The following is a 14,869-nucleotide window of genomic DNA, read 5'->3' on the forward strand; positions in this document are numbered from 1 at the left end:
CCTAAGTGTGCAATGACTGTCTGCACCACCAGATCATACTGTTTCAAAATATCTTAAATAAATAACTACATTAAAAAATCTAATACTTTATTTATGGTTCTCTGTTGCTGGGTTGCTTGCAGCACACTTTGTTTCTGCTTGGCTATGTAATTAAGCCTTGCAAAAGATTAGCACACCATTCACCACAGTTTCATTTTGCTTTACACCCAGTGCTGCTGTGATAATCACTAGCTCCCAGTAACCTTAAAGTGGGCAGATTACATTTACCCCTCAGCACATGCAGGACTAAATGTATATGCATACAATGTATGTTCAGTTCTCTTGAGTTGATATGTACTATGTGCTTAACCTCTTCTTTACCAGCTGATACTAGAAAAGCAGTTTAAGTACTTACATGATGTTGCACCAACAGCAGCAGACACTTTTTTTGTTAAATAATGCAATGATTTTATTTTTTCACATATCACTACTTAACACTTCAGCATGCTACCTGAGTTCTTCATAGAGAGCCCACAATTTTCCTCTCAGCTCCCTTTGTTGAGGAACAGAGCGAACCCAGTATGTGCACTGACGACACTGATAACACCTGATCTTCAGCACTCAGTCGCCAGAAATAAAAGCACGAAGCCAGAGAAGATATTCTGGAAGCAGAACAATCACTTCAGAATACGACAAGAACTCACAGCCTACAAAATCTGAATGATGTTAATCGTATTTTCCCTACTCTTTCCCTATTCTTTGAATATACTGGAAAAATGCCTGAAAAAATGCTTGAAAATGCCTTAGCCCAAAAAACGCTTACAAAACTACTTTTAATAGCATGAAAAACATCGTTAAACAATATTAAACGGTGTTAAAATAAACTCCAAATCCTTTTTAATAGTGGCAGAACTAGTATCATGTTTATAGAATAGAGTGAAATTCTTACTTGCATGTCAACATTTCCAATCTCTTGTGCCATGATGAACAATAATGCATTAACATACTGTACATAACTGCATTTAATTTAATAGAAAACATAAGTCAGCTTACCTAATGAAATCTTTTCCTCAGTTATGCTCCCTATGGAAAAAGCCTGAGAAATAAACCACATCATCAGTACACTTTTATAACACTCCTGGGTAAACTAGTCCTTTAAATAATATTTTTTCTCTGTAAGCCTAAAATATATTTTATTTCTGGCTAGAAAATGTTTTCAAAATTGATAGAATTGATTTTGTTATTTTCTTGGCACCTTGACTAAAATGATTTTTAATCAGTCCCTATACAGATTTCAAACGTAACAGCATAACTGCTACTACTACTACTACTATTACCATCATTCAAAAATTGTAAAAAGATTGTTAATGTAAAATAAATCCTCACACTTTTAAACTATACTACTTTATGTAGTGAGTTTCTGCCATAGAGTCTTGAAACTTGTGAATAACAGACTGAGGGTTGAAATAATAACTACTAAAAAAATAGCAACAGGCAAGATAGAAAATCCATAAGAAGTGCTTGATGTATGTCTGCAGAAGAAGGAAATGGGAAAGAAAAGCAGAGATAACAGCAGGCTTTTAGTCTTGTGTCACTGTCCACAATTATCTGAGAATTACGGAAATCACTTGTTGACTTTTCTCACCTACATTTTTCTAAGTGTCCAAGCACTATGCATCATAAAGATCTCTTCAGATGTAAGCATAAACTTATTAATGAACTGAAATTGTGTGTCAACAATTTAATCACAGGATCTGTTAAATGGTTCCCTCCATATCTTGTGTGTAATGCTCTTTGATTTCCATCTGTTGTGCATAACACCTAAGACTGTGTCAAAGACAGAGACAGCAGTCACAGTTTTGCTTTTTAATGTACATAATCAGTTTGGTCAAACAATGTATTGTGCTTCTTGGCAAGAAGTACTGGGCTAATGAGAAAGAGAAAGACACACCTAACAGGAGAAACAACAGACAGATTGTTTTATTTCTTAATCAGTTGCTACAGTATTGTCTGACAATATCCATGTTTAGTTTTTTGTTATGCAGCATTACAATATTACAGTTACACACGTCTTGTTTGTGAAAAAACTGGCCACAAAATGTGGCAATATACAGTAAATATTAACTGTTTTTGTTCCTTTTCCCAGAGTAGAGGGGCTAGTAAAAGGACATACTTTTTCACAGTGTAGACCACAGTATATTGCATTTTCATTATAATTGTATAATTTTTTTCATGCTATTCACACAAAACTTGATGCTAAAATATTCTATAACAGCACAGTATGTAGAGCATACTTACCCAACCTTTATGAATTTATTAGGCATCTCTATATTTTGTTTAGTCCTAATTCTGAACATTTGTAATTCTTTTTATTTTTAATGTGTTATCATTCTCTGTGTTTTTAATGGGTACTGTCACTTTGTAGCTGTGCACATCATATGATGCTGGGCAAACTGCATCTATGTGACATGTAATGTTAGCACAAAAGAACTTTTAAAATAAAAAGTTGGCACTGAAAGCAAAGCTACTGAATAAGGCAAGGAAAACATACTATTTGGTGGCTTAAGCAGTGGTATAAGGAACAAAATAAAATTGATGGATTGGAACAGCGTGGCAGAACATACTCAAAACTTCAAGTTCAGAAAGTCGCACAGAGCCAAAATAAAACAGAAGTGGTCAGATATCAAAGTTGACATGAAAAGGCAAGTTGCAGCCCACCATATGAGTGCCAACACTACTGGCAGATCTTCAGAATTCCGGGGCTCACATCATTTGAGCAGAGAGGTGGTGCAATTATTGACAAGACACTTATATATCGCACCACAACATTAATGAGACACTATTTCACATTACAGATAATTATCACATTGAGAGTGGAAATGCTCTCTTATTTACTTAAGCAAATTAATTCTCTGAAGGATCCTTTATAGCAATGTGCATGCAGTTGATTGCTCCAATTACATTTGGAAAACTGGACATTGTTGCAAATTGCATTTTGATGTTTGCCCATTCAACCACAGTGTAAGGAAACCTTATATACCTTCATGACAAGCGGAAAATGCCATCCCATACAGTTGGCATGCGGTGATTCAGTGATGATTGTGAAACACCCAATTGGTCAACTAGTTCACATTGAAAAGCTCCTGTGGCTAAAAACCCAAGGGTGGACAGAACTTGCAAAAGAATAGGTAGAGCACAATTCCTCAAACTCGGCCTTTGTAAAGCCAGTCCCAGTTCAGCACACAGTTCCAAGAGGACAGCTCTTGGAAATCTAAATTGTCTTAGAAGATCGTTAAATGCGCACTCTCTTTTAATTTTTCTATTTCCAATGTCTTCTAAAAACGCTAAAACAGCCATGGTAGTTGGAATAGTTTGACCATTCCATGCGCCATTATACAAATTGATTATAGTCAAATGCTTTAAATTTGTAAACGATATGCAATTAATTTTGGTGTATATGATAAAGCTAGCATCATGGATGCAAATATAAAAAAGAAAGAGAAACCACACAGAAACAGTAGCACTGTTTTGACACGTTTACAAAACTGAGTAGAAACGTGCGAGTGCATGATCTGAGGTGAACATGAAAATATGAGTGGTATTACGACAAGTTTAGTTTTTATACATTTTAATGTGAGCTTGGAAATGGGCATAGGTAACAGTTTTGTGTGTATGCACCGTTTATACCTGAGGCCCCAGAACTGTACAAATTACTACAGATGTGGCTTTACCAGTGCTTTATAAAGCTTGAACATAACCGCCTTGGACTTGTACCCTACACATCATACAATCTAACATTCTATGCGCTTTCTTAATTGCTTCTGAACACTGTCTCAGAATTGATAGTGTTAAGTCCTCTACGACTTCTAAATCCTTCTCATACCTACAAGGTGTACTTTCAATTTTCAGACCTCCCATTGTGTACTCAAACATAACATTTTTACTTCCTGTGTTTAATACTTTACATTTACTTGCATTAAATTTTATCTGCCACAAAATCTCCCCAAGCCTGTGTGCTGTCCAAGTCCCTTAGATGTGTGATCATGTGGACTTAATACACAAAATACCCCAGCTTGTTTTACGACCATTCCTATGCCCACATCATTAAGTAATTCCTCTCTAATCTCAGACACGCTTAAAAATAAATTATTAATCTCATGGAACAGACAACTCCATCCATCCAGTTCAGACTAAGTACTCTTCAAAACACACTTTAAGGCAGACCAGGACACTATTATAAGCAACATTTTCCAGTATCAACCAAAAGATATACTCCCTCCAACATGGCAAAGACATCCTATCTACATAGTCAACAACCTAAAAAAACAGTTCCTCATGATCCAGAGAAACAGCAGTCCTACTACAAGATGCCTCCCCATGCACACAGAGTAAGCCTACTAAACCTTGTGCATGAAGTTCCTTTTGCCTACTTACTCCTTTTATTATATTCTTTTGGTCAGCATGCAGAGCTTGTCACTTTAGAAGATGAGGTAGGTTCTGCCAAACCAAAATTATAATCTTAGGATGGATAAAGCAGAACAGTTTCAACATAATTTCTTGAAGTGTCTTATTCATTATCATGCTGGATTTAAGAAATGAAATTTAAATGTAAATGTTTAAAAAAGAAAAAAAAACTCCAGGACATTAAATGCAGGTAAACAGAAGGGATTTTTTGGTGAGATATCATATAGCACCCAATTAGTGTTGCAATCTATTATACCAGACAAGCATCAAGGACAAGTGCAAATCTTCACCTTACAAGAAACCTGTTTGCTTCTCAGTCCCTACACAAACTGACTAGATAATGCAGCACACATTTCTGACCTAAACAGCATGCAGAATACAGAAAAAGAAATGAATAACGATGCTTTACATGAAAAGAACATACAATCTGCTCTTCCACAACACACATTTAACAAAATTACAGTGGCTGTAAATTTAAAAAAAGAAAAAATACACAGCTGTGTTAAAATGAATCTGTTATTGAAAGATTAACTCCACGCTAAATCACAAGGACTGGGCCTTCAGTCACAAGTTTGTAGCACCTCTTTCCCATCAGATGCTTCTCTCTCACACATGGAACCGTGTTATACAGGCCAACTGAACAAAACAATTACATTCATATACTTTGGTTTTTACTTAATTTATCCCTGAAGTTCTTCCCTATAGTATACACCTTTACCAAGTCACTTGGCCCCTGCTTATTTTTACATGCCAAGCCTTTCTTTTTATGTTTAGCAATACTGCAATGGTGCTGACACTAGCAGTAATGGTGGCTGACAAGATACAAGAACAGCAGTAACACTGAGGGTGAAGGAAATGGCAGTATAAGCTGGCAGACTGTTATTCAGATGAGCAGTCTCAGTGTATTTCTGCTTTGGTTTCTTGTTTTCCAATGTGCTTTTGAATAATCCTCTCACCCAATGTTTTTCTCTTAGAATGTTTCTGAGCTATTTGTTTTTGTAGACTGTGAAGTTTCATTCACTGGGTTTCATTTTGTGATCAAAATGTATCTATTTTATATAGAGTTTTCATTTGAAAAATCTCACATGTAACAAATTACACATCTTTTAAATGTGTCAGCCTTTTCTGTCTTCTCTTTTTTTGTTAAGAAACTACATTTTTGAGCTGCATTACACTAAATTATAAGTATTATGTTTCTTTGAAAATGTCTTTATCTACTTTTTGTAAAGCAAAAGGATACCATAATAGGTTATATACATTATACTTTGTGTGTATGTTGGTGTAATAGTTGACTTCTTTTGCTGAAATCCCTTTTGAATATTTTGATTATGGTCTTAATCTCATCTTCGATTCTTTCGCCTGAAATGAATAATCCTAACTAATAAAACCTTTTCACTTGATAAACCTTTACTTTGTCTACTCTGATGTCAAATTCTCCCATTTGTCTTCTTATTTATATTCATTTCATATATGTTGCTGTCACCGGCTGCCTACAGGGGTAGGTATCCTACTAGTAGTTAGTTGGGACTAGTAGTTGTGAAAAAACTTGCTTTTATGCAGAACATAGATAACAAAACTTCTGAACATGAGCATATGGAAGTCAATGCTTAATGATAGCAGAGAAGGTTGAGGAAAAATTATAGTTAATAAAATGTGAAATTTGTTGAGCAACCTAGTGAACAGTGGATTGCAGGAGGAAAACAGTGACCCAAGACACACATGGACCAGCAAAGACTTAAGAGTGGGAAAGAAGCACTGGCAAGAACAATTAAGATTGTTATGCCAATGTGGAAGAAATTACATCATCAATGGATAGTATGCCTTTAATATACTACACTGGATATTCATGAATTTGTATGGACAAGGATGCACAGGAAGGAAGAAGAAAAGTGGCTACATATAAGGAACGTGAAAATGCTGTCCCAGGGTAACAGACAATAGGCCACACTGCAGGTCCTATGAATGCCTGCCCTCCTTAATAGTTAGAGATTAAGGTCATGGAGGGATGGAAGAGGGTTAAGAGACGGTGGCTTGAGGAAACTCTAGCCTGGTATACTCATTGCAGAGTAGGGCTGCCCCAGAAGTGTAAGTGAATTTGGGGATTTACCGGAATTAATCCTGGAAGAATGCGTCTAGATTTTTGAAACAAGCCTTGGGCTCAGACAAAGGAAAAATGAGACAGTAAGAGAGAAATGGGAGGGGAAGAAGCAAGTATTTGATGCTACTTTGGCTGGACAATCCAGCCCACTTAAAGCTGTGGGCCTTTTCAGTGCAACTGTTTAATTGATTAATTGTCCATTATTAACCATTTTTGTATTTAGTTATTCAACACATTTACTCCATTTATTATATTTTAGCCTCTGAATAATACAAGCATTTAGAAACAAATCAGTTACCTAATAAATATCTTCTATTACTTGCTAATATTATAAAACAGGAACAAAGATGTTTTTCCAGCATTTACATCAAGTGTTGTTTATATGATCTATACAAACCTAAGATCAGCATTTAAAGTGGCATTACATGGACCAAAAAGCACATGAAGAAGAACAATGCTAATAGAGCAAAACTTAATTCTAAACTTTCTTCAGTATTAATCACAATAAGATTTTCAGAAACCAACAGCGATATGGAAGCAAACACAGTACCTACCTTATCCGAAATTTTCACCAGTGGAAAAGATAGCATGCAACAGGCTGAAGAGTATTCAACTCATAGTAAACACCTTGGAGATTACAAGTAGAGAATGATGAACAATGTGAATTTACATAAGGAAATCTATGCACTATGAAAAACTTAAGCATAATTTACACAGTGTATGATATTTAGAGTGAGACTATTAATGTACAAGATGTCATGTCCTCATAGTAGTGGTAAAATTACTTCTAAAATGCTCTGTATACAATATCTAATCAGTGATTAGCTAGAGAACCACATGTGATTGACATTTAAGGTGTACGGTGCAGATGGATAACATGTTTAAAAACACATTTCTGATAAATCTTTATTTGAATCAGAACATTGAAAATATGTGGTCTTGGTGGGATCAAGGCTAGCGCTGCTCCACTTTAATTTACAGTATATACAAGATGTTGTTAAATAGTTTACAAAAACATTGTTAAAAATTTGCTGATTACAAAAAATTGGGTGAATTAGTAGATAACCTTGAGACAACTAAATCCATTTAGATAAAGCTCAACAGAATTAAGAGCCTGAGCTGATACTTGCCAAATGAGCCAAATGAAGCTTAAAGTAAACAAACTTTATTAGCTTTCTAACTTTTTTTTTTCACAAAATTAGAGACTCGGATTATTACGAAAAAAAGGAATACTTAAAAGGGAAAAAGTATTGAAAAATTGATATAACTGCAAGGCAATGACATGTATCACATTTTTCAAGCATATGTACAGTATGTGTGTTAATGTCAAAGTGTTCATATGTAGTTTAAATGAAGTATTGTAGCGTTGAGAAGAAATGATTTGAGGTCAATAGGGAGGTTGCGGTCCCAGCTGGCAACAAAACTTTTGTTTTCACAAATAATAACAGAAAATAATGAAAATTTGAACTTTCCTCACACTGGTCAAAAGGAAACTGAAGACCTCTTTTCATAAGACAGGAAATAAAACAGGCTTCAGTACACTTCAGCCAGGTCCACATCAGAAAATGACAACTACCTCTGTGGTCACTCTGCTCTTAAATACTGTGGACTGGAAAGGGAGGGGCTTCCTTCAGCTGGGTACCCTCAAAGGGTGTCTTCTTCAGGCTGTGAGAGAAGAAGACAAGTCTGTTAACGGCAGCCCCCTCTTGCCCTGGGGTGAAATTACTTTAGGTGAACATGGCATGCATGCATGACAGTATACTCCTATATATTATACATATACATATATTATATGTGTGTATCCTTTCATTAAAAGTAGTGTTAAAAGAAACATATGTTTAAGATTTACATAGATTTGCATTAAAAGTTTTGCTTCTTTTCCGATTTTACTATTCTGCCTTCTGAATTTTGACACTGAATATTACGAAATTATCATGCAAAAAAGAACAAATTACTATACACTATGTATCTCTTTTATTTAATAAATTACTCTAGCACCCAATATAATTTTGTAAGAAAGGTGGAAAAACAATATTTTCTTTGTTTTTCTTTGATCACATGTACAGTACTGTAGAACACTTGTACACTTTTTCAGTGCACACGTTAGAAGCTCCAGAGCAAAGCTACCAAACGTATTCTGACTAATCAAAAAAAAAAAAAACCATAAAAATAAAAAACTGTAATTGAAATTTGTAAGACCTATTGTAAATTTTGTCTGCTCTCAAACAATTAAAACAGAACATCACTGCTGATACAAAACGAAACTATTAACTAAAGGCTTTATGATCAAACCCACAAGTATTTACTTCACCCATCCCGCCTACAAGGGAAGTTTGTGGCATACTGGGAGGAACTTATCATGTGACATTAACTGCTAATGTGAGCAAACAAAAAACAGTGTAGAAAAAGCTATCTAAAATAATGCAAAAAAGAACCAAGGCAAAAAAGTGCAAGAACACATTGTGCAAAATCACAAATGAGACAAGTACATTTTTACAAACTAGCACAGAAAAAAATAACATGAAGATAAGTAAGCTTAGTAGACCATCAAAAATCAGAAAAATTAACATCCCACCATATTTCCAGTCCTACCACCATAAAAGGTAAAATGGCTCCCATGATATCAAATCAACTCAAGTGTCACGCTCAGCATATAACATAAAGTCATAAGATAGGGTTGACTAATCGGAATCCTGAACTGGATATAACTGGTTTGAGAATGTAATGTGTATGTTCTCTGTGGTATTTTTTATGTCACTAATACTAACATTTTAGGTTAATCATCTACATTTTATTGGTCCCAAATGAGTCAGTCTGCGTGTACCTTCTCAACAGAGTTGTGTCCTGCCCAGCATCCAATGCTGCCAAGATAGGCCCCAGTCCCCATGACCCTGTATAGCTGTGTTTGTCAAGGGTCTCCAAATAGTTTGAATGCAACCACCAGACAATCATTCCAGCACTAGTATGACTTGCTAAACATAAAAAAAACTCCACAATCCAAGTATCTTCTTTTGGGGAGATTTTAGTGAAATTCAAAGCAAGCAGTTCACACAAAAAATAAGGAAAAAGGTTAATAATATATGCAAAAAAAGGTGGAAAAACTTGTGGTATTCTGCTAGAGGATTAAATATCTATTTTACATTTCTTATGGTTTCTATATTTTATCTCATTCATCATTCAACGTAAATGAAAACTCTATGCCCTTAAAGCCTAACTGTTCATGTTTCTTTCTAGTTGCCTAACTTCAATCTAATGACTATTCTACTGTCACAGAGAATTAACATTATGATGATTCAATTTTCTTTAACTTATCAGGTGTTAAACTTAATCTTCTGTTAAGCTACATTATATTCAAGTTCAAAACTAAGCAAACGAAGATAAATTTAACATTAACATTAACATAAAGAATTTGACTCTTACACCTTGTTCTGGGCAAAAGCAGGTGCTGATAGTGGGCGGCTGATTGTGTAATTGTTTGCGGTGCTCTTTTAAAGAAAATATGCATTACAGTATTTTGAAGACTTATTTTATAGAAACATTTAAACAACTTTAAATTAAAACAGTAACATACTCCAGTTATAGCTGTGCCAACACTTGGATTGATAGTGACTTTTGTTTAATATTAAGTGTTTGTTTTTAATTTTTTGCACATTGTTTAAACACTTATTTATGTCCCACTTATCATTTTTGTATGATTTTTAACACATACCTTTACATTCTTGTCCCATCCCTGAGTTTTTCTGGCAGGTAAGCTACGTTTTAATTAGTCAGTATTTGCCCAGGGCATTCAGATATCCCAGCAGCTACCAAAATGCATTTCATCATTTTAATAATAAAATGTGCCCTATTATGCCGAAGGTCATTAGCACCTGTGTTGGGGATATTATTTATTTGAAAAGGACTCTTGTTGGGGAAAACTTGTTGAGATAACAGATGAAGAGCTCCCCTTGCTCTATGAAAGTGGAGGTGACATTGCAGTGATACAAGGCCTGAGCCTGATTATGTAACTTACTTTGGAACGCCACTTGAAAACTGCTCATGGTAAAAAGGACACAGCCTGCTTAGTAATAAATACGTACTATAGCTACGTACTGTAGCTATTGCTGCCCTCTTACTGACTGAGTCCCTCTTTAGTTAGGATACCTTGAATATTGAAGTACAAATTCAGTTCAGGATAGCAGGGCTTCACAGTACTGCAAAAATTACATTTCTGCATTCAAGCAATGCCACAAAATCAATGAAACACTTTCAACAATATGTAACAGTCTGATTGCATTTTTGCTGTAAAGAGGAGGACACGGAGATGAGAAGTTCAACAACAAAGAGAAAACAGGAACAAGGTTGACTTTTCCATGTACTACCACTTTGAGCCTTTAAGTCTCCACAATTCTTCCTGCATATTCTTCCTCACACCAGGATGCCTTAGTCCTCTGTTAAGTCAACTGTGAGCCTATGTATTACTGTCTAAGACTGGCAGTTGTGAACGCTGGCCCCGGCACAGACAGACGGACAACATATTTTGCACCCACACACTGTTTATTTACAATACTATTTACAGTTTTGCTCACGTGCAACCCCAGTGCCTTCCTGCACCGATCTCCCCAAGTCCAGGCCACACAGTCCTTTTGTGTCTTCCTGGCCGCCTCCGGTCCTCTCTCTCTCCAGCTCTGTCTGCTTCCTCCCAACATCCACCAATGACTGGAGGGAGGCGGCCCCTTAAATAACGCTCCCGGATGAGCCCCAGGTGTTCCCGGCATTCGCTCCTTAGCCACGCCCCAGCGTGGCGGAAGTATCGGCTGTCTTTCTGGCAGCTCTCCGGGCGCCACATAAAGTCTTGATAACATGTCACCATAAATATATTTGACAGGAACAACCGTACTAGAAAGTTCCAAACAAAGACAGAAAATGGAGTTTTGTAGGACTTTGAATTTGTCATTCAAATTGCAAGACTCAAATTTGTATTTGAGTGTATGTGATGAGTAGGAGCCTAACTGAAACTGGAAAGTTCAAACTGTGGAGTGTTCATACTGCAATTTACTTACTCTATTTAATAAATAGAAATACACTTTTAATTGCATAAATTAAATTATATAAATATTGTAACATTAACTGTAACTATTATTAAAATGACAATATACCTTGATTTGCAGTTGAATAATACATACCTGCCTCTTTCAATGGTAATGTCAAGGTGAATGATGTTGTAGGAATTGCTGTAATGCCTTTGTTGCTTTCACATTAGTCTAAACTGTGATTTCCTTGTTTAAAGCCTTTTAAACTGTATTTTAAAGGAATACTCCACCCAAAAAATATTTTTTATATGTTACTTAATCTATGTGTTTTTCAGCGATTGCTAAGAAAACATTGTAATCATATATTTTCATTAATAATGGAGATAAATAAAATCATGATAGAATGGTGCTCTTTGGTGTCCAATGCTGTACCAAAGCAAATATCCAAAACATCCATAAAAAATGTTTAAAACTCAGGCTACTTATATCACACTTATTGCTCAACTGACATTTTTCTGCTTCATTTTAGTGGTCTCGCTTGTTAAATGCTGTTTAAAATGTCTCCTTATTAGCAAGAAGATACAAAAGACAAAGGAGCTAGCAGTTCTCCATCTAACGTGTTTCCAGTTACACCTGTGTGGATTCATTATGCACTATCTTAAGAGAAAATTATGACAGACATCCAAAAATTATGTGGATGATATCCTTGGAAAGGAACAAAATCTATGATATAAGAACCTAACATTGTAGACTAACAAGCCCTAAAATTAAATAAGGTCTGAGATTGGCAAGGATAGCTTTCTAATTAGGCAATTGTGTTGGATTTAATAAATGCTTCTGGAAAAATCAGTGCTGGACATAAAAAGGGAAGGGACTTTGCATGGGATTGTGCTTTTGAGTTCAGGATACGACCCCTGACCAGTGAAAGAGGAGAAGAGCTGGATCGTCATGGGGGAAGTAACATATAAAAAATATATCATTTTTGGGTGTAATATTCCTATATTTGCGGTGGGCTGGCGCCCTGCCCAGGGTTTGTTTCCTGGCTTCGCCCTGTGTTGGCTGGGATTGGCTCCAGCAGACCCCCGTGACCCTGTATTCGGATTCAGCGGGTTGGAAAATGGATGGATGGATGGATGGATGGATGGATATTCCTATACCATATATAAAATAAAAATATAATATTCAAAAAAACGGTTAAGATAGTATTTTTTTTTCTTGTATTGTTATAGCTGCCTCTGTTTAATTTCTAATGCTATAAGTCAAAAGTAATGGTCCACCTTAAGCAGTTCAAGAAACATTTTTATACAATAGGACTTTTCCTAAAATGTCTGTTTGTACAGATGTGGTTTAAAAGGTGGAATTTTAAAATGCCAGGACGAGAACATGAAAAGTCATACTCAGAAACCTTCAAATGGGGAATTGTCAGAAGCCAGGAAAAAGAAATGACTCAAAGTATCAAGGCCCGATACTTTGACAAAAACACAAAAGTCAGAAGTCTTTATCAAAAGAAAGTCTTAACCCAAAAGCCTTCTTTAATAATATTCACTAAGACTGTAAAAGTGCTGTTTACAATCCAAAATCATACATGCCAGGAGGACAGCATTTTCATTTATAAGTTGGCTGTGGATACTAAAATAATTATCAATATGGTGGTGACTATCCATCCATATATTTTCTAACCCGCTGAATCCGAATACAGGGTCACGGGGCTCTGCTGGAGCCAATCCCAGCCAACACAGGGCACAAGGCAGGAACCAACCCTGGGCAGGGTGCCAACTCACCGCAGGACACACACAAACACACCCACACACCAAGCACACACTAGGGCCAATTTAGAATCGCCAATCCACCTAACCTGCATGTCTTTGGATTGTGGGAGGAAACCGGAGCGCCCGGAGGAAACCGACGCAGACACGGGGAGAACATGCAAACTCCATGCAGGGAGGACCCATGAAGTGAACCCAGGTCTCCTAACTGTGAGGCAGCAGCACTACCACTGCGCCACCGTGCCGCCCGGTGGTGACTATAGGAAATAAAATGGAGACCAACAATAGAAACAAAATAGGGAAATAAAACAATAACAAGAAAACCACCATAATAAGAAAACTAGAAAAATAAGAAATACCCCAATCATTACATTTTAATGGTTTTTTGTAAATAACCACTAGCTGCTTTGATAATTCTTATATAATTACTGTCCAATTCTTGCTATTTTTAACATTTTAAATTTTAATTGCAGTTTACCTGCTATAATTGTGCAGCTTTAGTTAATTTGCTTTGTAACAACTAACATGTTGCTGACTTCTTCAAATGAGAAAAATGTCAGGAAAATTATTTTTGCATCATTAGGTATTGTATTAACTCATTGCCTTTAGATACATATACAGTTTTTTTTTCATTGTTGTTCTTATAGGCCCAGCAATTTTCACTAGCATTATTTATAATAATAATTCTTTGCATTTATATAGCAATTTTTTCACTACTCAAAGCGCTCAATGTATGCTGCATGTTTTATATACCTTGGGCCTTATGTATAAAACCTTGTTTAGATTCCATACTAAAATTTTGTTTAAGATAGAAAAGCAAAAACGATATCCAAAAAAAAAAAAAATCAGATTTATAAAACTGTTTGTACACCAAGTCCCTCACTAACAACCTGTATCAATTTCAAATCAACTTAAAATTCTGTGTTTTTAGACACTCCCCACCACCTCTCTCCAGATGCATAATAATGAACAGAAGAGCCTTGAATGCATCATCCTAAAAGAATATTGCAATGTCACAGACCACAAATTGTGACAGATTCAACATTATACTGCAGGGGATGAAATCTTGCAGACGCTTAACACCATATTCTTGTTAGGAGGTCCAAATCTGAAAGAGGATATCCCAGCCCTGGTTAGAGACTTCTGGAAGTTTAAAGAAGAAATCATTGGTCAGGATGGCATACTCTACAGAGGACAGTGAGTCATAAGCTTTAAATCACTTAGACCAGAGCTTTTCCAGTTGATTCAGGAGGTAAGGAGTGATACAAAAAAGCTACAGAAACATTCTTCTGGCCAAATATACAAGCACAAATAAAATACTTTGTCTGTAATTAATGTAATATGTGTATTGCCAACAAACAGAAACTATAAATCCTGACACGTCCTTTGTAGATAGTGAGTATGGATCTATTTAGCAATGCTGCCTAAAAAATGTCCTACTTATTGTGGATCACTTTTCTAATTTCTGGGAACTCGGTCTTATCCCCGATCTCAATACAGAAACACCCATCTGATGCTGTAAGATGCAGTTTACCAGATATGAGCTATCT

General features: G+C 35.9%; 1 long non-coding RNA gene across 1 annotated transcript; it reads right to left on the bottom strand.

The window, feature by feature from the left end:
* Positions 1 to 482: 482 nt before the first annotated feature.
* Positions 483 to 11,136, bottom strand: LOC120525336. Its single transcript, XR_005632940.1, has 5 exons — positions 11,098 to 11,136; positions 8,118 to 8,206; positions 7,096 to 7,168; positions 1,033 to 1,075; positions 483 to 641 (listed from the first exon to the last, which is right to left on the bottom strand). It is a non-coding gene; the product is annotated as an uncharacterized LOC120525336 (long non-coding RNA).
* Between the last annotated feature and the right edge of the window lie 3,733 nt (positions 11,137 to 14,869).

This window comes from Polypterus senegalus, chromosome 3 (genome assembly GCF_016835505.1).
Source record: "Polypterus senegalus isolate Bchr_013 chromosome 3, ASM1683550v1, whole genome shotgun sequence".
Lineage (NCBI taxonomy): Eukaryota > Metazoa > Chordata > Cladistia > Polypteriformes > Polypteridae > Polypterus > Polypterus senegalus.